The sequence below is a fragment of the Cannabis sativa genome, chromosome 8, assembly GCF_029168945.1.
Source record: "Cannabis sativa cultivar Pink pepper isolate KNU-18-1 chromosome 8, ASM2916894v1, whole genome shotgun sequence".
NCBI lineage: Eukaryota > Viridiplantae > Streptophyta > Magnoliopsida > Rosales > Cannabaceae > Cannabis > Cannabis sativa.
In genome coordinates this window covers 36,647,940-36,663,024 of record NC_083608.1, presented here as the reverse complement: position 1 = coordinate 36,663,024, position 15,085 = coordinate 36,647,940, and positions in this window count along the sequence as shown.

Genomic DNA, 15,085 nt, shown 5'->3' with positions numbered 1-15,085 from the left:
ATAACATGAAATAACTCAAAACCAGTTATAACTAAAATAGAACCGGTTATATAACATAATGAATACAAACACGTAACACACAATAATTCAAACCGATTACAATTAAAAAATAAAAGAGAAATCAGTTCCTAAAACACTGAAACATAAATTAAAAACAAAACTAGTTCTACAATAAAAAACCTCATAACACATCATATCTCATAAAATCGATTATAATTTTTTTTTAAAAAATAGAGATCAATTTCAAAAAATATTGAGGCATAAATATGAAAAGAACCAGTTACATAACAAAATAAATAAATACAAATAATAACACACAATAACTCAAATATAATATAAAGAAATAGTTTATATTTATCAACTAGTTAAAATTTTAAACAAAAAAATTGGTTCCGTAAAGTAACTAAGATAAAAACTCACACACAAAAATCAGTTAAATAAAATAGCTTAACAAAAACATCCATTCAACATGCTCCAACCCACCAAATAATTACACCTATACCATATCTACCTCAAAAATACTCATTCATTATGTCTATATAGCCGGTTCTATTTTAGTTATAACCGGTTTGAGTTATTTCGTGTTATTTGTTTTTATTCATTATAACATTATTATAAAACCGGTTCTAATTTTAATTATAATTAGTTTGAGTTATTTTATTTTTATTTTATTTTATTCTTTATGTTACAGAACCGGTTATATTTCAATTATAACCGGTTTGAGTTATTTTGTGTAATTTATTTTCATTCATTATGTTATAGAACCGGTTCTAATTTAATTATAATTAGTTTGAGTTATTTTTTTTTATTTGTTTTTATTCTTTGTGTTACAGAACAAGTTATATTTCAATTATAACCGGTTCTATTTATGTTTATATTTGAGACATCTACTTCTGGTGACTTTTTCAGTAATTTTTTCCGGTGACAGTGACTTTTCCGACGACTTTGACTTTTCAGGTGACTTTTCCGGACAAACGTATTATTTTTTACAAATATGAAATTTCCATATTTTTTTTACAAAAATATGGCATAAAAAAAACACACATAAATGTAAGAAAACAAAAAAAAAAATCCATGACTCCTTAGCTTTACTTATGCCATAAAAAAGTAAACTCTTATAATTTTCCCTGTAGTGTAATTTCTACTATTTTATTTGACAAAAATATTATGTATTTTCTTTTTAAATTCAACTGTATATATGTTGAAATTTATTTTATTATAACGTTTATTTACTAACAAGTATGTTTAATTATATATATTATAATTAATATCTGAAAAATATCACATTGGTGGCAATGGAAATTAATGATCCTTTCGTTCAATCATTCTATCCTCGATTCTCGTTTTGTAGCAGAGTATTGCTATGTGGTAAATCTAGATTGCTCCTCAAACTCGATAAGTAATAGTTCTATATAATTTTCTACAAAGATCTAAGTACTACATTGAATAGTGTGTGTTGGTACTCAACTCACTAAGAAAACGATTTTTGTGAGAGAAATAGCTATAGAATATTCGAAAAATAAAAAAAAAGAAATAAAGGGAGCTTTTCTTGTCACATTTAGGCTAGAATCACTTAGAATGACTTAGGTTGACAAAGCTCTCATCTCCTCAAATCCGATAAGCGAGTCATTAATAAATAAAGCTCTTAGTTACTTCCAATAAAGATCAAAAATCATATCTTTACTTTGTCATATGCTTTGTTCACATATTTTATACGTAATTATATACTTAGTATATAATTTCTATTAAATCCCGAATAGTTATTTACAATTACAGTAATATTATCACAGTGGAAAGTAATTATAATTATGTGTTTCAAATTTATTTAGTCCCACAATTTATCAGTGCACTGGATTTACACTAACGTAATAATCAACGATAAGGTTTGCTTACACTTGGATAAGTAAAATATCCTTTCTAGGATATTAGTAAAGTAAATCAGGATCGGATGTATCAACTATACATCAGAATGAACCGATATTAACAGTGGACCAACTAGGCATATTGAACACGGTGAAACTGTCATTACCGTGTCCTTTAATTATAGGTAATTAATTGTGAATTAATTACCTGATCTTCATTTTAGGTAGCTTCTCCTTTTAACTTGATATGATTTTCTAGCCGAGATTTAAGTTGAGTTAGTTCCTTATTCTATGCAATTTGATAAAAAGGAAAGTTGTGCTAAGCTTCCAGGAACAGCTGTCTAACCTTCCAGGGCATTAGTAAAGTAAATCAAGATCGAATGTATTGCCTATACATTAGATTGGACCGATATTAACAGTAGAAAAATATCGTAAATTTACCATTATATCTTTTTTTAAGTCAACATCACTTAGTTGATCATAGATCATTTGATCTCAATCCTGATTACTGAATGTAATTTTTTAGATCGTATCACTGCTTCCTTTAGTTCTCAATGAAAGCACCAAAATATTTACTGAGATTTTTAGAAAACTAATTATAAGAAATTAGAACTGAAGAAGTTAATAATTCAAAGTGAAAACTGAACAACACTTAGAGTTTTTTACGTAGTTGGGGCGTTAAAGAGCCTTAGTCCACGAGTCAATATTATTATGTACTTTATTTAGAAAAGTCTTTTGGAATACAATGAGTATATGTTTCCTATTTTCGCTTGAGCAAATATTGCAAGTTCAACCTTTAATTCAAAGGGTTTTTGTTAGTATTTATTGAGTATACATGAATTATACTTAATTTTCCTTTCCTCTAATGGGGGTTTATATGGAAAACACACAAGTTAGGATTGTATTCGTGAGGTCCAACCTATGGGACGATGAGTTGCTGACTAGGAAGATTAATCACGATCAAGTTGTTATTACCATGTTTTTTAATTGTGGATAATTAATTGTGAATTAATTACTTAATTTTTATTTTAGGTAGTTTTCCCTTTTAGCTTGATGTGATCTTCTGGCCGAGATTTAAGGAGAGTTAATTCCTTATTATGTGCGATTTGATAAAAAGGGAAACTATACTAAGCTTCTAGGAACACGCTGTAATATCTCGATAAGCCTAATGGTAAATAATTAAGATTTATAATTATATTATGGGTTAATCAGGTAATAAGTGGGATTATGATCCTACTAATCTATTTTAGCATAAAATTTAAATTTTCTATAAGTGAGTAAATAAGCGTAATTTATAAATTGCAGAGATTTATATAGTATGTGTGAATGTAATATGAGCTATATGTAGAATAAAAATATTTTCAGATTCGGTAACCCTGAAGACCCGATAAGTGGATAAATAAGCGTAATTTATTAATTACAGAGATTTATTTGAAATATGTGGATATAGTGTAAGTTATTTGTGAAATAAAATATTTTTAGATTTAGCGATCTTAGAGACTCGATTGGAGGTTAAAAATATCACAACGGTATTAGTTAAAAATATTAATGAGATTATTGAGGTAAGTTGATTTTAAAAATACCGGGATAATTTGGGGTACTAAGAGTTGACCAAATACCTTAGAAGTAAAAGTTTCTTAGTGGCTAAAAAAATAATAGGATAACTATTACTAAAGTTTTTATTAATATTATATTATTGATAATATTATATTATTATTTTAAAACACATCAATTTTGATAAGTTTATATATTTATATTTTATAAGTTTAAAATCATAACAGTACGAAATGAAATGAAATTCTGTTCTCTCAATTAAATGAAATTCTCATTCTCCTCTATTTATTTTCTTAAATTTTTAACCCGAAACCTAGCGATCTAAGCTATGGTAGTAGCGGGATAGCAAATCTTTGAAGAGCGAAAGCTTAAGGTATACTTTAATTTCGTTTTAAGTAAAAAATAATTGGTTTTATATAGTGGCTTTGTGATTTAGAGTGATTATGAAGATTCCGACTTTGTAGAATTGTTCCTTGGTAGCTATGGGACTAATTTCGATGTTTACTAATTGAATGAGGTGATTTTGGGTTAGAAATCAAGTTTGGAACTTTTTTAAAGCTTAGTCCGAACGTTAATGGCGTTTTCCATTTAAGGGCTCGCTTTTAATTTTGGTTACGTTGGGACTGTAGTATATTTGGTATATATGTGCTCTGTGAAGTTTGAAGTGATTTGGATAGGTTTCGGTAGCATTTTGGTGAGTGCGAAATTTGAAATTTTTCATATTCTACCGTTTTAAAAAATTCTTAAGAGATCAGAAATCGTATGGTCATAACTTTTCACTTGGGTGTCCGTTTTGGATGTTCAATATACCGTTTCAAAACTTGCGGCGAGCTCTACTATATGGTGTATGTTTTAGAGCCAAAATATAATTTTTATTTTAGTGTATATATACCGTGGAGTTTGGTAGAAAACCCTAGATTGTCTTACACGAGTGTTAAGCAGTATTTTGGGATAAACACTTATTGGTTTACTATTGTTGTGACATAGGGCTGAGATCATCGGGGATAGTTCTCCACTTGGGGTTGGCCGACATGTATGAATTTGGATTAAATGTAAGAAAAGTATATTGTACTGCATAGTACGTTGTATTGTAATACAATTAATAATGTTATGAATTGATTAATATTGAGATTGAGATATGGTTAATATTGTTATATAAAGAAAAGATTGATTGGTTAAGCAATGATAACATAATGATACTATGAATGGGTGATGCGATACTCCTGGTGACGTACCGAGCGTAGGTACGGGCATCAGTGACATATGAGTACCGAGCATAGATACAGGCTCACCTAATTAGGTGATGTGATACTCTTGGTGACGTATCGTGCGTAGGTACGGGCATTAGTGACATATGAGTACCGAGCGTAGGTACAGGCTCACCTGATTAGGTGATGCGATACCCTTGGCGAGATGTAAATACGAGCATCAGTGATATGAAAATTGCCAGGTTATGGCATAGATTGAAACAGTTGTAGGGTTTCTTGCTAGGTTATGACATAGAATGAAATTGCATGTTGTTGGGTTTCCTGCCAGATTATGGCATAGAATAAAACTATAGTAGGGTTTCTTCCTGGCGACGTACCAGACGTAGGTATGGGCGTTAGTGACATATGAGTACCGAGCGTAGGTACGGGCTCACCTGAGTAGGTGATGCAACAAGATGCGACAAAGGAGGTCCATTGCTAATGTATGGCCCCTACACTATTAGTCAAACATGGCATTAGTATGGTGGGGATCACTTAAGCTAATCTTTGATGAAAAACGAAAGTTTGCAACTACAAATTCTTTTTCTTTCAACTTAGCTCATAGTGATGTAATTAAATTTATTGTTTAATGAATAAAAGTATTGAGTAATAATCTTGTTGGTACTTCATTAGTATTAATCAATTGCAGCTCACACACATGATGCTCTCAAGCACTGAACAAAGCTTGTAGAGTTGGTCTTGAGGTAACTACAGTTATTTCTTTAGTGAGTTAAACACTGTTAACCCACGAATCTTCGAATAAGTGGAAGAGTGCTAACACATGTAACAACTCCCTGAGACCCATGATCAAGAAAGCCCAACGGGGATTCGGTATGGCAAGTGACCAATGAAGGCATTTCTTCAATCACTCGGGGGGCATAAGACATAGTATACGAGAGTTATGCACATCACATGAGCATTCACAAAAAATCATTATGGTACGCAATAGCCATGTATGTCACATACACCTTGGTATACGGGAGCTGGGTGTTACCCTGGTATATGAGAGCTAGAGTTGCAGTGGCATTCAAAATTTTTGCACACCTGAGTTAGTACTTTTTAAGTTTAATTAAATGTCAATGTTATCCGTAGTAATCGAGTTTTTTAATCCTAAAGTGCTAGTGCAAGTGCTGATAAGTTCATTAAGTTGAACAACCAAACATACAAACTATTTGCATGTTAGAGTTAAGAATTTTTATGATTTAAATGCTTGAGGTCTCATAAGAATATAAAAAATTGAGTTTAAAAATCTAAAGTGCTAGTGCATGTGTTCTTCCTTGGACCACAAAATCAAAAAGAAAAGAAAAGCATCATCAATTACAGAAAGCTCTCTGGAAGAAGGATGCTACATCCAGAAGATATTTTCTAATTGATTAAAGAAACTCTCTGGGAGTGGAATGCTGCCCCAGTTGTGGTATTCTTTCAGTGGCTATACTCCTCCTAAGTATGGAACACTGTACTTAGCACGGGTTTAATCCAATCTATCTTTTTTTTCCTCCATTGGAGTAGTTTTTTCTTTAACAATGTTCTATGAGTTGAAATCATCAAATCAGGTTCTCCAACAACCTGTGATTTCGCCCCTATATAGAGGATCTGGTGGGTTTTTCTACACTACTTATCGCCAGTGATTCGTCTCACTCATGATCATAAAGTGAACTTATGCTTGAGCACTAAAAACAAAAAAAAAAAAATAACCCACTACACCTCAACAATGTTCCATCTCAGTCACAATAGATAGCTTCAACCCCAGTTACTAAGAGATCAACATGGGGCAAGAGCAGTCAAGCTCAAACATTATCAACGAAATTTTAAACATAACAACGACGAGATTATTTATTATTGTTATTATATTTTATATTTTTTTATGTTATTTTTTTTGTAGTGTACCTCTATTTAATTATAATATCTCAATTAGAATATAATTTATTTAGCTCCAAACATTTACTATATATATGAAGTATCTAGTAATTTAACCATACAATAATTTTTGGGGAGAAGTGATTTCAATTGGAAAGGATTATTACTCAATTACACAAAAATTAGTCATATTGATATATAATAAGATCACCAGTATGTGAGTGTTGACTGGATTTTTAGCCAACCGACGCGGAGTCGTAATAAATGAGATTTAAACCAAAATCACAATAATAAATGCAATTAATAACGCCAGAATTCGTAATAAATGAAAATAAAAGACACCAGAATTTAAAGAAGTTCGGCCCCGGATGTCGATAATAGCCTACTCCCCTTGAGTTTTATTGATCTGAGTTGCAATAGTCAAGAACAGGCTCTTGATTGCAAAGAATGAGAAAATTTTTAATTTTCTAAGTATTTCAGATTGTGGATCCCCTTCCCAGGTCATGGGTGACCGCTTATATAGGGGAGGGGGTCGGTGCTTCTCGCTTCAGGAGACGCGACCAACGCGGAGCTATCTCAACCGTCTCTTTGATTTTCAGAGGCGGTTGGAGTCTGATATTTAGGATAATATCCCGCTATTTTCGTGGGTTGAGAACTGTCTTTGAGCCTTTCGCGGGATTTGAACATTTGAAGGAGTCACTGATGACAAAGGTCCCTTATGGGTGTGACATGGTCGTCAACCACCTTTGAGGATTAAGCCCATACTTGGGGGTAACACCCCCGAGACTCTCGCTGAGGAGGGGGGTGACCACCATCATAGTTAGGTGACCCCCCCATGATCCAACTTGAGAGGGGGGGGGGGGGGGGTCCCCCCCTTAAACCCAAGTTGGGGGGGGGGGGGTCCCCCCTTAAATCCAAGCTGTGGCCCCCCCCAAAACCAAGTTTTCTTTTGGGGGGAGAAGAACAACCACCCAAATTAAGGGGACATCTCAACAGTCATGACTTTACTCCTTATTCATTAATTTAGTCCCAGTATTTTTGTGCCACGTGGTGCTATTCTTGACACGTCATCGTCGTCAAAATTTGGGTAAACGTTTGCCCCCCAAGTTTCGAGCGGTATGACCATACGGTAGAAACTTTCTTGTGTTGTTCGGGTCTTACTTCTGTTGTTGACGGCTTGGCACAGCGGCACCAAAAATACTATGCCTATACTAAAATAATTTTTTTTCCTTTTTTTTTTTGTTTCTTGGCCGCCCCCCCAAGATACCCCTTTGGGGGGTCGGGGGGTACCCCGAGCCACCCTTCTTGGAGGTAGGGCCGGCTAATTGATTTGGCTTCCTTGGATGTCGGGGTGATATCCCGAGACTAGATGCCATTGCCGATCCTTCTTGCTTGATTTAAAAGTCAAGCGTTATTTTTAGATAAAATTATCCATAGCTAATTATGGCTTCTTAGCTTGGATAAGTGTTGGAATATTGCTACCATACATAGATAGATCTCACAAGTGGGGAAGGTACTACATCAAGCCTTACCCGTAGGTTCCACATTGGGTTCTATATGGTTATGTGTGTGATGACTTAAAACAATTATGCGAGTCATGACATAGCCAAGTTGAATGTAACTTTTAGAGTATCTTTCTTGTACATATTTGAGTACCATGAGCGTTTTTACTAATAGTCTTGAACATATGTATTTGCTTCAAATATGTAGGGGTTATAGTTCACCCCGCGGCTAGAGGATCGGGGTACCCCTTAGTAAACCCCTTTCTCATTTTTCATTTTTTTTTAAAAACGCACATATATCCCGAATCACCCCTTTGTGAGTCTAAAAGGGGGGGGGGGTCCCCCCCTTACGACCCTTTGTGAGTCGAAGGGGGGGGGGTCCCCCCTTACACCCCGAAGCTGGGGTGTTACCCCTTAATTACCCCTTGAAGGCCGGGATGATACCCTGCTACAAGCGGGGGTTGGAGTGATATGCCCCGAGACCATTTATAGGGGGTGATGCCTTGGGACGACCGTGGTGTAATTTTGCGATTTGGAGCCAATTGTTGTTTTTTACTTTTACACTTAGTAAGAATACTAAATGTTGTAATGACCATTATTGCTCCTTTCATTTAGTTGCTTAGATGATTATCTCGCTGTAAATTTTTTTGTGCATATCTTCTCTTCTCCTTTTATTTTTGTACTAGTAGGCGAGTCCATCATGGATAGCTTACTAGCATTACTCGGTGTATTCACCTCCTCGCTTTTTCCTTTTTGCAGATGCGTTATAGCGATTATTGGGGGGGGGGGGTGAACACCGAGTAGACGAGGACCTTCTTCGACTTTTGTTTGAAGATTGTCCAGCGTCGCTCCCACACAACTCGTCTGGGGACGAGGGGCTTAGTAGTGTGTCAGAGACGCCCGACCACCTCTACCGAGAGAGAATAGGTGGTGAAGCATACAACAGGCATATTTGGAAGCTTAAAAGAGGGATACGATCTTATCTGCCCCGAGAGTGGACATACACTCTTCCCTTTGGTGAGGTCAATATTCTAGTAAGGGTGCCCATCGGCCCCTCAGGGGGGCTTTCCTTGGCCGAGACTGCTATAACCACCGCAAAACTACCTACCATGTTGAGCTAAGGCTCGCACTAAAAAGAAGAGTCGGGTTAGCTCTTCTGACAGTTCGCATATGGCGGAGGTCATTACTAAGCGGAGGGTATCTGATGATATTGAGACTGATTCTGACGATGTAGCCATGGAGGAGATAGTCAAAGAGTTTGAGAAGTGGGTGGAAGAGGAAGCCAAGAATACCCTTTACAAAGCCGCCAAAGAGAAAGAACCAACCAAGGGTTCCCAACCATCCACTCTCAAAATCAGTGATTTCGCCCCTAAAGTGATTAAGGAAGTTCGCACTTCCCGCTGCATAACCAAGCAGACCTCCTTTGTGGCCCCTTCTAGCAGTCTCACCGAGACCCAACTCCAATATGTGGAGGAGTTGACTGTGAATGGCAAGGATTGCCAGTTATTACTCCCCTCCCCGAATCAGTTGGCACGTGATCCTGGGGAGGGGCAGTGTGCATGGTCCCGTCGCCATATCACTTATGGGGGGGCACTCCCCCTTCATAATTTTTTCAAAGATGTGGCTGATTATTTTGGCCTTAGTCCGGGGCAGTTTTCCCCTTGGCCATACGAGTCCTGACTGGCATATTTGTTTTATATAAGTTAATGAGATGGAAGTGGCCAACAGGCCATGAGGTACACTATCTCTTCGATCTGAGACCGAACAACAGCGAGTATCGGTCGGGATATTAAGCATTTCAGCATGCACACAGGAATGTTAAATTCCTTCATGGTATGGAGAAGTCGTCGAAGGAACTTGATTTCAAAACTCTCTATTTTTTTTGTGAAGGACATTGGGACTAAACACACCAAATTCCAAATGGTGGACCAATTCGAGAAGCCTTCCCCCACCATTCCCATGTAGGAGAGAGCTCTTGCATTAGCCCAACTGCCTGACTATAAGAAGGATCTAAACATTCTAACATCCCGCGACCCTTGGGACCTCCGACGCTGGCACAGACAACCATAGCGAAAAGCACTATGCCCGGGTCTGCTAAGAAAAGGCCAATTAGGGAGTGTGACTCTCTTGGTGATGATCGCTATTTGTCTTGCTTATTGCATTTTTTCATTAGTTTGCATGTTATTACATGTTACTAATCATTTTTGTGTGTTTTGCAGATATGGCCAGCCTGTTTCGACAAACAACCTACCAGGAGAAAGAGGGTTCGCCTTCTACCGCCTATCCCATGGCTCTTCCTGGTAAGGTTAGGAAGACTAACCATCGCCTAGCCATTGATATTCACACCCCTACTGTTGGATCGCCTGCCTCATCTCGGCCGCCTCCTCCTGACTCCGCATCTGGGTCCGCCAAGGATACAATCCTCATTGGTTCGACGTCCACAGGGGCCGAGTCACTTGCTGCACTGCCCTTAGAGGGTCGTTGTCAGGCTTTATCTACGGGTTTGAAGGTGGCACATAGCCACATTGAGGGCCTTATGGACATCATGGACAATACCATGTCTAGGTTTGATTGTTTGCCCCCTGCCCAGATCGTTGCTCTTGGGTGCCGCGAGATGATTAGGGTAAGTTTCTCCTACTTGTAAAAATTCTTTCCTTTTACCATTATCTAACATATATGTAATGATGTGTAACAGGCTGCCACCATTACTTCTTATGGTCAATCTAGGGTTCTCGCCCTACAAGAGGAGCACAACAAGCAAGGAGTGGCCTCACTCCAACTTGAACTTGATGGCCTCCGCTAGGAATACTCCCAGAAGATTCGTGATCTAGAAACTTCTGTTGAAAGGGTTACTGCTGAGAAGGAGCGTTTCAGGGGTGAGCTTGAAAGTGAGAAGGAGGCTCATGCCAAGGTTGTCGGGGAGAATAACATTAATGCCAAGGAGTGTGAGAAGCTAGCTGCAGAGGTGAAACAGATCGGAGACCTCTCCACCGATGTTTTCTTCAAATTCTGGCTAAACAACAAGAAGGCTAACTTTAATTATCTGGGTAAGAACATGAAAAGTATGCTATCTTATTGTCGCAATCGTGAGGAGGCAGAAGCCAGGGAGAAGGCGCAGGCAGCTTGCATTCAGGCCGATTCATACCTCAACTTTGGGGTTGAGGCAACAGATGACTGTCCCCTTAATGACTTACTTGATGGTTCCTATTGATGTATTTCTACTTTTACAGATTTTATGCCCACTAGTACGAGATTCATGACTGTCCGGGCAGTCTTTAATCCCGTAACTTTACTTTTAAGACATTTATGTCTTTAACCTTTTTACTTGGCCATCGGGGCCTTTATCTTTATATATGGTTTTGACTTTAAATGTTGACTTTTGTTTGGCGTGAGCCACATAGCGTGGGTATATATCTATAGTCAACCATTCACCACACACAAGTTGCTCAAAACATTGAGTATTGCACCGACACTTTAAAATTTTTAATATCTACTTAAGCGAGGGTGCATTTTTGCTTACTAGTCCATATATGGGTGTGGTTGCCCCCCAAGTGACTATGCAGGTTTACCTCTTGGTCACTTATCTTACGACCTGGGTGTTACCTTTAAGTCTTGGTTGCTCACCATTGCCCATATATCTGTGACCATTGTGAGGCTTGCAATTTGATTCAATAACAATCATACAAGTTGCGTCATTATATGAAAATAACTTGCAATTTTATTGATGAATAAAATGGGCAAATATGCCTTATTACATCAAAAGTGGGCAATTTGTGCCTTTACATCATCAAACTTTGTTGGTAGGTATGACGACCAACTATGAAAATACACTTTGCGGGTACACCAACCAGCCTAAGTCATTGCTGAAAAGCAACTTATATTGGTAGTACTTTTGTAGGTGCTCTGCATTTTAATGGCAAGACACTAGTACTAGCTTTGTGTTGGCACCATAACATGCTAACTTGTATATTCCAGGTGGGATGATCCCAACTACTCCATACTCGGTGGTAAGTCACCCTTTGGCAAGATGATGAGTTATCATACCCATAGGTAAGGACAAGGGGAATGTCGCACGTGGCTGAAGATTGTATCAATTAGAAGGACATAGTCATTCATGATGATGCTTTGTTTGGCTTTTTGTTGTTAATAAAGTTGTTTCCACCATTATCGTTGTTGGTCCTCTTTCCATTGTTAAAGCCATTTTTATTATTACTCTCCTGACCATGGGAGCCTTGGCCACTAATGCTTGCTCCGTTCTTGTTTCCCTTAGCTTGGTTGAGGCCTTTGGCGTTCCACTCAGCCTCTTCGAGTTTAATGAACTCATTAGCTCTACCAAGGAAGTCTCTCATAGTATGGGTTGGTTTCCGCCTTGTATCCTTCCACAACCGACTTCCCACCAGAATGCCCCCCATGATGGCGGCCCGCTTGCCATCATCGCTCAGATTTTTTACTTTGGTTGACTCCTACATAAAGCGTTGAACGTAGTCTTTTAGTGGCTCATCGGGCTTCTGCTTGATGGCGACCAAGTCACCCAACTCCGCCGGTATCTGCCGGGCTGAAGAGAATTGGGTATAGAATAACCCTTCAAACTCATCCCAAGAAGTGATTCTCCTTGGGGATAGTTTAGTAAACCATTGTTGCACCGTGTCCGTGAGGGTTGCAGGGAAAATTCGACACCTAAGGTCATCCTTGATTCCTTGAAGGTCCATTTGGATTTTAAAGTTCTCCACATGAGTTAGTGGGACTTCACTACCTGTGTACTTGCAAGTGGGCATCTTAAACTTTGCTAGAATAGGGAGGTCATTGATCATTTGGGAGAAGGCAGACCCTCTTCTCCTTTCCAGATCCAAGTCAGTGGGTTTTGGAGCAGTTATGTCGTTGACCAATCGGGTTAACTCGTCCAACCGAGCTTGGATCACCGGATCTGTGACTGTTTGAGGTTGAGCAATATTGACACCAACATTTGCTTGGTCCCCTTGGTCTGGCTCAGGTGGGTTCACTATGTTGGAACCACGATTGTCTCTATTTCTGTTGAGGGCGTCCCGCAGGTCTCTACCCCCTCGGGGGCCTACCCGTTCAAAAACAGACCCAGTTCTTGGCCTTCCTCCAGCGTTCTGACTATCAGCCCTTTCATCAGCCGGGGGTGGTACTTGGTCATTCCTACCCCTTTGGGGTGGATTTTCAGGTTGATGTTGCCTATTAGGGGCATACGGCCCTCTGGCTTGATAAGCCCCCATCTCAGGATTTGGTTGGTTGTTAGCCCGACTTTCAGCTTCATCATCACCATGACCGTCAGGGTAGTTTGGATGGTAGTCACTGTTGACCTCAAGGTCTTCTCTTCTCCCTCTGGACCTACTATTTCTTGGGCGATCATTGCCATCTCGTGGTTGGTCACGTTGATCGCGGGGTTGCCATTCCCTACGCTGGGGCGTCCTTCCACTATTTCTGTCACGATCACCATTATTATTTCTAGAGTTTCCTCCACCACTCCGCCTTAGACGGACATTGTGGGAGTCATCGCGTCCCATATGATGGCCAGGTAAGACTTGCTCATCAACCGGGGGTGGTCGATTATTATTGCCGGGAACCCTGTTGGAGGGGTGACTCCTAGTCCTTTCTTGGTTCCTTGGGCGCTCTTCAGGTCCATAGACCACCCTCTCACTCTAGTTCCTTGGGGTAGGGACCTCCCAAGGGTAAGTTTGAGGTACCTGTTGATTGTTGGTATCAGTACCCATCCCTTGAGTGTTTTGGTTGAAGTAGCTTCGTATTAAGTCGGCACCCTCTTGGATGCAACGATCTTGGTCGTCTTGACGCCTCCTCATCTCACGAGCATGATCTTCCAGCCAAGATTGAAATTCTCTCCTTTGATTAGCAAGACTTTCAGTCATGGCCTCTCGAGCTTGGTTTTGCTCTTGGTGCACAGTTTGAAACTGGCCTTGCATCTGGCCTATCGCGTCTCGCATTTGATTAATCTCGGGGTCAATTCCCTCGATGTCAACATGGGGTTCATTCCGCGGCGTAAAGATGCCAGGGCCGCGACCAGTCTGAGCTTGGCCCACCCCGTCAGTAGGTGGGACAAAATTTCTAGGATTACCTCTTCCGGTGGCATCATCAGCAGCGCCGCCTCCTGCGGTAGTGGCATTGGTGGTACGCCCAGCAGTTGTCTGTCCAGTGACTGTAGTTCGACCAGTTGCTCCATGGCCAGCGGTTTGAGCAGTGGTGGTAGTCCCGCCGTTCCCCGGACGTGGGGGTCGTTCTCCATTGTTTCCGGCAAGATTGCTCGCTGATGGAACTTAGTGGGCACTTTCCATCTCTTCGTCAGGTCGCTCTTGTGATCTTCGGGTTGACACCATTTTTTCCGGCAAAAAACTTGAAGATTTTGGCTGAAGCTCTCAATGAAAGCACCAAAATGTTGACTGGATTTTTAGCCAACCGACGCGGAGTCGTAATAAATGAGATTTAAACCAAAATCACAATAATAAATGCAATTAATAACGCCAGAATTCGTAATAAATGTAAATAAAAGACACCATAATTTAAAGAGGTTCGGCCCCAGATGTCGGTCTTAGCCTACTCCCCTTGAGTTTTATTGATCTGAGTTGCAATAGTCAAGAACAGGCTCTTGATTGCAAAGAATGAGAAATCTTTAATTTTCTAAGTGTTTCAGATTGTGGATCCCCTTCACAGGTCATGGGTGACCCCTTATATAGGGGAGGGGGTCGGTGCTTCTCGCTTCAGGAGACGCGACCAACGCGGAGCTATCTCAACCGTCTCCTTGATTTTCGGAGGCGGTTGGAGTCTGATATTTAGGATAATATCCCGCTATTTTCGTGGGTTGACAACTGTCTTTGAGCCTTTCGCGGGATTTGAACATTTGAAGGAGTCACTGATGATAAGGGTCCCTTATGGGTGTGACATGGTCGTCAACCACCTTTGAAGATTAAGCCCATACTTGGGGGTAACACCCCCGAGACTCTCGCTGAGGGGGAGGGGTGACCACCATCATAGTTAGGTGACCCCCCCATGATCCAACTTGAGAGATGGGGGGTCCCCCCCTTAAACC